Source organism: Macaca fascicularis, chromosome 8 (genome assembly GCF_037993035.2).
Source record: "Macaca fascicularis isolate 582-1 chromosome 8, T2T-MFA8v1.1".
In the NCBI taxonomy this organism is placed as follows: Eukaryota; Metazoa; Chordata; class Mammalia; order Primates; family Cercopithecidae; genus Macaca; species Macaca fascicularis.
Genome location: NC_088382.1, coordinates 23,162,987 through 23,170,537, shown reverse-complemented (window position 1 = coordinate 23,170,537; position 7,551 = coordinate 23,162,987). Strand labels below are relative to the sequence as shown.

Sequence of the window (7,551 nt, the reverse complement as noted above, 5' to 3'; positions counted from 1 at the left end):
ACTGTAGAGCTTTTATTAGCTTTTACACTTGATATGGTTTGGCTGTGTCCCCACCCAAATTTCACTTTGAATCGTAATAATCCCCATATGTCAAGGGTAAGGCCAGGTGGAGATAATTGAAACAGCAGGGTGGTTTCTCCCGTACTGTTCTCATGGTAGTGAATAAGTCTCGTGAGATCTGGTAGTTTTATAAATGAGAGTTCTCCTGCATAAGTTCTCACTTGCCTGCCACCGTGTAAGATGTGGCTTTGCTCCTCATTTGCCTTCCGCCATAATTTGTGAGGCCTCCCAAACTGTGTGGAACTGAGTCCATTGATCCTCTTTCCTTTATAAATTACCCAGTCTCAGGTATGTCTTTATTAGCGGTGTGAGAACAGATGAATACACTTGATTCCAAATATAAGAAGTGCATGTGGGGGTGTGCATCCTTCCTTTTTCCTGGACTCCAACATGGCTCAACACAGCACTGGCCAAATTGGTAAAAAAATGAGGCCGTGTGGAAGGAAAATAGCTTGAGCAAAGGTAGGAGACACTAGGGTCGATCCAGACCCACGGTGGTTATGAATCACATAACTTGGGAAGTTGTAATGAGAGAGTAGGCTGGAACATTTAGAAGCAGTGAAATTGTGAAGGGCTTTGAATACCATATTGAAGATGTTTGGAATTAATAGTGTGGATGCTTCAGGTACCGTGGAATGTTTTTGAACGAGGATTGTGGGCATAAACACACGTGGGGCCAGTCTATGGCGCAAACACACCTGAGACCAGTCTGTGGGTAGTAGGGAGCCTCTGTTGGAGAGGATGAGGCAGGAAAGAATTGCTGGAGGGAGCAGCCACTGTCATCAAGCAGGAGAAATGGAAGAGTTCTCCCAACCAGGCAGAAGGCCTCAGGCTTAATAGACTGTGCTGTTCAGAGTATAGTTATGAGACTTCTTCAGCTGCTGCTTCAATAATCTAAGAAGCTTTGCTGAGTGCTTCCTGTAGATAACGAACTAACATCCACTAGAGGACAGGAAATGCATTGTGATTCTTTTTCCCAATGAGGACACAGCAGCCCCACTGAGTTAGGTATCCTGTCTAACAATCTCACACCCTTATTTTCATCACTGCTGTGATCTCTGGGCCACCTACATTTCTAAGTGGAGATACAGTGAGTTCCTAAGAAGCCAGGTCTTTCCTTATCTGCTATTAGAGCTGCGTTGCTATAAATTTCAGAGACAGAGTCAACATCCCATCTCAGATGGAGGGGAGGAATGGGAAACCAGCCCTCAACTTTTTTGGGGTGTTTTTCTTTCCCACGTTGTAGTAAGCGTGCTAAGAAAAGATAAAGCTTTTGCAGATGTGAACTGATTGGAGAAGAACACTTGTTTTGTAAAATACACATATTGTTAAACCTCACTAATTCTGTTTTAGTTTCCTGAGAAATCACAGTGGATCACATGAAGGATGAATTGATTTGTGATTGATTATAAAGGAAGGGTGGTTCTTGCTGTTGTTAAAAGAAAAACAGCCGTATTAAATTTAAAAGAGTTTTAATTGAGCAAAGAACGATTCGCGAATCGGGCAGCCTCCGGAACCAGAATAGACTCAGTGACTCCGGCGCAGCCACCTGGTGGAAGAAGATTTTTGGAGAGAAAAAGGAAAGTGACTTACCGAGAACAGAAGTGAGGAACAAGCAGGTGGATTGGTTACAGCTTGGAGTTTGCCCTATTTGAACACTTTGAATAGATGGCCACGTTTGATTGGCCAAAACTCAGTGATTGGCACAAAGTAGGCTACAGTCTGTTTATACCTCCATTTAGGTTATAATTCACGATGTGCAGAGACACCTTTAGGCTGATCATAAAATATGTAAGGAGGTAGCTTTAGGCTAAACTTGATTCAACACTAGGAAGAAGTAATGTAAACACGCTGGCAGGTTGGAGATTCAGAATACTTCAGAGGCATGAAAAGCCCTCGTAAGTATTGTCAAGAATAAGAAAAACCCATTAAAATCCAACTAAGTCAACAATTTCTATTTATACCTTAAAGACTCAAAAGGAGTTGTCTCAAATGATATGTTTAGAAAGTGATTTTAGTTAGAATACAATTTTAAAAATATAAAACTAGATCTTTTGAATTCTATTCAGAAACATACTTTCTCACAAATGTAGACAGGCCTTTCCTCAGTTGTTCTGAAATGCTGAACTGGATTGAATGAGATGAATCCCTATTTGAGTGTCAGTTCCCAGGAAGGATGCTAAGGTGGGTACGACTTGCTGTCCAGGAGAGGGCACTATCCTGTTGGGAATTAGAAAGTAAAACAAGAGAAGAAGTTACTTAGCAAAAGACTTGTAATATTATCTGCTTTAGTCAGCTCAGGCTGCAGTAACAAAATACCGTAGGCTGGGATTCACGTGGAGAGGTGAGTCTCGGCCGGGGTGGGCAGATGCGAGCCTGCTGGGGTGACAGCATGACCACTGGCATTTGGAGGGCCCCAAGGGACCCCAGAGGCCCTCTCAATGACTTGGGGAGGTTTTATTAATGGGTTCAGGTTCAGAAAGCTAGATCCAGTTATTTCGTTTTTGTTTTTAATTTTATATCTCCTCAAATTCCCTTTACCGTGGACATAGTTTTGAGGTGGTGGCAAAAGAGGCCTTCAGGTCTGTGTTTAATGTTTGCTTTGTAGAAAAACTCACTGGAATGCATCAACTCTAGACTCTAACACATGAAAAGTGGAAAATCTGTGCTGGGGGTATAAGCAGATTCCAGAGATGATCAGATGAGTCAAAGTGAAACTGGCTGTGCCTGCTAACAATTGCCCAACTTCAAGGAAATCCAAAATAGAGAACAACATGATGTTGGCCAAAACTTGTCCATCACTATGGTGGCAATAACATCCAATTGGGCACAGCATGTGGAAAATACTACAGAGTAGGCATACTGGCCACCATTGATCAGGGTGATCATAGCATCATCAGTAATGTGCCAGAACAGACTGGTGAAAGGTAGACCACACCAAATTTTTCTCTTAAAAAGCTTGCCAGAGCTTATTTTTTTTAAAAAAAACAAAAGAGGCTGGGCACAGTGGCTCACACCTGTAATCCTAGTACTTTGGGAGGCCGAGGCAGGCAGATCACGAGGTCAGGAGTTCTAGACCAGCCTGGCCAACATGGTGAAACCCATTCTCTACTAAAAATACAAAAAGATTAGCCGGGCATGGTGGCGCATGCCTGTAATCCCAGCTACTCAGGAGGCTGAGGCAGGAGAATTACTTGAACCTGGGAGGTGGAGGTTGCAGTGAGCCGAGATCGCGCCGCTGCACTCCAGCCTGGGTGACAGAACGAGACTGTCTTCAAAACAAAACCAAATAAAAACCTGTAGACTGGATGGCCTACATTGTGGAGGCTGGAAGGCTGAGAGCAAGGTGCCAGCATGGCTGGATTCTGGCAAGGGTCCCCTTTCTGGTCTGCAGATGGCTGCTACCCCTCCACCTACTCCTGTGGGCTTTCTTTAGTGCAGGCTGCTGGAGAAAGGGAGAGAGAAAGCTCTCTGGTATCCCTTCTTCTATGGGCACTAAGTCCATCAGACCAGGGTCTCATCCTCCTGACCTCATTTAATCCTAATCACCTCCCAGAGGCCTCATCTCCAAATATCATCCCCTTGGGTGCTAAAGCGTCAATATACAGACTTGGCGAGTAGGAGGCGGAAGCATTCAGCTCCTAGCGTTATCAAAGTTTACAATTGCAGGAGATTGATTGAAGTGACAAAGAGCGAATGTTTCTGAAACAGTTAAAGGGAAGAAGTGGGCACAGGAAAGTGCTGTGGAAGTCAGAGTTTGGGCTGTACTCCTTAGAAGGGATTGGGTTTCAGTCGGGCAAAGAAGCTTAGGAACGCATTTTGGGAAAGAGAGGAGCAGGCATGTTGAGGAAAGCACAGGTATGCTAAGGACATTCAGGCCATGGACAGAGAAGGGGGAGGAATAGCAGGGTGAAAAGCCACCAGGACAGAAGTGTCAGGTTGAGCAGAAAAGAAAGCGAAGGAGGAAGAGGTGGCTGGGTCTGGGTTACAGGACCCTCAGAGCCTCTAATGGGTCAGAGGAAGCTGGCTTCCATCCTACTGGTAGAAGGGAAGGGAGCATATAGAGGCGGTCGTCCAGGAAGATGATTGGCCAGGGCCATGTGGTGTAGATGAAGGGGGCAGCAGGAGACAGGCGGACTGGTAAAGAGGCTGCAGCCGTGTACCAAACCTAACCAAGTCAGAGCCCGGGTCAGGGTCTTGATCCTGCCTGCCACTGCTTTTGCCCTAAGTAGCTGGCCATTCCTGGCTTCATTTTCTCTCTGTTGAAGATGTTGCATAATTTGGGGGCATGTGCAGAAGTCCAAGGGCCTCTTTCAAAATCCTTGTCTTGTTTGGACTAACGAAATCATAGAATGGCGGGAAGAGTTCCAAGAAGAAGCCTCAAGCCCAGAGAGACCGTGAGCGCGTACCTGAAGGTGTTAGAGACATAAATTACGATGAACTAAGATTGAATGAGAGATTGTGATAAGATCATTTACAAAAGCATTCGCTGGGGAAAATCTGTGTTCTCTTGACCATCAGGAAGCATGGACATACCTAGTCCTTCTACCCCACACACAGGGAAAGTGAACTAGAGGAAGCATAGGGAATTGAACTGATTTTGTAAGATTCACTTTTCCACTAAAAAAAATCAAAACAATGCTTGCTTTCTATCCAAACAGGGTATCTCTGGATAGTTCTCTGAAAAATCATTTCACAATTCACATTCCTGGGCCAAATGTTCCTAAAATATATGACTATTTCTCCTCTGAGAGCCCTGGTAAAGGAATTTGATTACATTTGGCAAAGAAATCTAGAGACACATCCTTGTAGGTGAAAGAGGGCCTGATAAAAGTGTATGAGCCAAACTCCCCATATAGGTTGTAAGCCCAAATCAAGAAAAATCCCAAGCCATTGGCAAGCAGTGTCTGCTTTGGTTTTTTCCCACCAGAGTCTGTTTCTTCAGAGTCCTAGATATGGAAAAGATATGGTGGCTTTTGGCCAGGTGCGGTGGCTCACTCTTGTAATCCCAACACTTTGGGAGGCTGAGGCAGGTGGATCATGAGGTCAGGAGATCGAGACTATCCTGGCTAACATGGTGAAACCCAGTCTCTACTAAAAAATACCAAAAAAAAACAAACAAACAAACAAAAAAAACTGGGCATGGTGGCAGGGGACTGTAGTCCCAGCTACTCAAGAGGCCGAGGCAGGAGAATGGTGTGAACCTGGGAGGCGGAGCTTGCAGTGAGCTGAGATCACGCCACTGCACTGCAGCCTGGGTGACAGAGTGAGACTGTCTCAAAAAAAAAAAAAATGGTGGCTTTTGACTCTGAAGCTGATGGTCCCTAGAATGTTGGTCTATAGTCAAGTCAGCCTTCTTCTGCAAAGCCCCAAGACAGAAAGCTAGCTGACAAGACACCTGCAGCCCAAATCTTGGGTACAACTCACAACTGGGTCTATTAGAGAAATAGCGTTGTAATAGCCTGTTCTATTATGCATCAAGTTGTGTTCAGACGAAGAGTGAGAGTTCTGTTTCTGGCAATCTCTACAGAGGGGGCTTGAGCCACATTTAGTCTTGGGAAGAATAGCACATTCTGGAACCTCCTGTCTTCTCAAGTGTCAAAGACAAACTTTAAGCCAGAGAGTCTCCTTTGGCCTTGAGAGAGATGGAAATTTTGTACAGGTTATGTAGGTGGAAGCCTCTAATGGGAAATAATACTAATAACATCTTAAATTTATGTGGTACCTTACAACATATAGAAACCCCCTCATTTGATCCAATATGAACTAGGCAGGTATCATTCACTCCACTTTGTAGATGAAGACGCAGACATTTCAGGAGGCTCAGCGTCCTGCTTGGGTCACATACCTAGTGAGTAGCAGAATCAGAATGCAAATCCCCATCTTCTGACCTCCATCCACAGTACTTTCTGAACACCAGAAAGAAGGCCCTGTGAAAGGAACCTATTTCCTTGTCTCAGTAAATAACCTGCAGAAATGGTAGTTATGGGCTGGGCGTGGTCGCTTTCGCCTGTAATCCCAGCACTTTGGGAGGCTGAGGTGGGCGGATCACGAGGTCAGGAGTTCGAGACCAGCCTGGCCAACATGGTAAAACCCTGTCTCTACTAAAAATACAAAAATTAGCTGGGCATGGTGGCATGCACCTGTAATACCAGCTACTTGGGAGGCTAAGGCACAAGAATGGCTTGAACCCAGGAGGCGGAGGTTACAGTGAGCTGAGATCACGCCATTGCACTCCAGTCTAGGCAACAAGAGCGAAACTCCATCTCAAAAAAATAAAATAAAAATAAAAAGGTGGTTATAACAGCCATTTATAATAAATTTTTACCTGATTTGTATTCAGTTGACAATCACCATTTATGATTAAAGTCAAAAGACGCCTGATTTTATGCTACTTCCAATGCAAGCGGGAGATGAGGAAATGAGACAAGCTCTGAGCTCGGTTGCAGCCAAGTTCATTTATTACTTTACCACTCTATTTTTTAGCAAAAGTTATCCCGCAACTCCCTCTCTCCACTCTAAACATGCAAAAGAACCTCGAATTGTTTCTAAATCATTTACCTACATGAAAGCTCATTCACATTCCCCCTGGGGCCCTGAGATGTTGGAGGAGGAAGGGCTGGCAGGGAGAATGTGTGCCCCTTCATCTCATTTCCCTTGCTGAGACCACAGGATTTGTTTCTGTACAGGGAGCTCTGCTTAAATCTCCAACCTGGAAACACGTTCTAGCAATCCATGTTCCACTTCTACCAAAAACAAATCATAGATACTCTAGAGTTGTCACAGTGACATTTTTCCAGGGATGGTATCTGTTTTCTTTTAGAATTTGCAAGTGGAAGAATCTCAAAATATTCAAGTCATGCAGCTATGTCTGGACCAGGTTTTGTCTTTAAACATTTAACTCCCCTTTTTGAGGTATGTCAGCATAAGTACATACATATGTAGGTAAATACAATTTTAGAAAACAAAACCTAACAAACATTTGTGAGTTGTTGAGCATGTGGGTCAACATATGCAAATTAACTTCCTGGTGGCATCACTAAGTTAATGGAATTGGAATCAGTGACCAGTAGGCTGAATAAGAACTTAAGGCCACCCACTCCTGTGTTTCTCAGTATCTTCTCTCCATGTCCCCTTGGACAAGGGAATATAATGATCTTATAATCTGCTTCTAAGTTAGTTGAAAATTAAAAAATATTGTTGCTATTAATGACAAATTTAATAAAAACAAAAAACAGATCAAAGCAACGGATGAAAGCTCTGCTTTGTTTTCATACCTCTTGTCACCTCTATGCCTCTTGGGATAACAAAATTCTGGCCCAGCCCAGCTTTGTATCATAGAGGAAACCAGCTGAGAGAAGGGAGGTGACACGACGGTCAGTGTGATCAATAGAGACCTGAAATGGGAATCAGAACACCTGAATTTCAGGTACAGACACTCACTTGAGCCTGTAGGACCTCCTAAAGGCTTTTGTTTTCTCATTCATAAAA

The 7,551-nt window shown here is 44.0% G+C and overlaps 1 pseudogene; it reads left to right on the top strand.

Annotated features, from left to right (window-relative positions):
* The first annotated feature begins 1,815 nt into the window (after positions 1-1,815).
* Positions 1,816-2,991, top strand: LOC102136926 (large ribosomal subunit protein eL30-like; annotated as a pseudogene).
* The last annotated feature ends 4,560 nt before the right edge of the window (positions 2,992-7,551 follow it).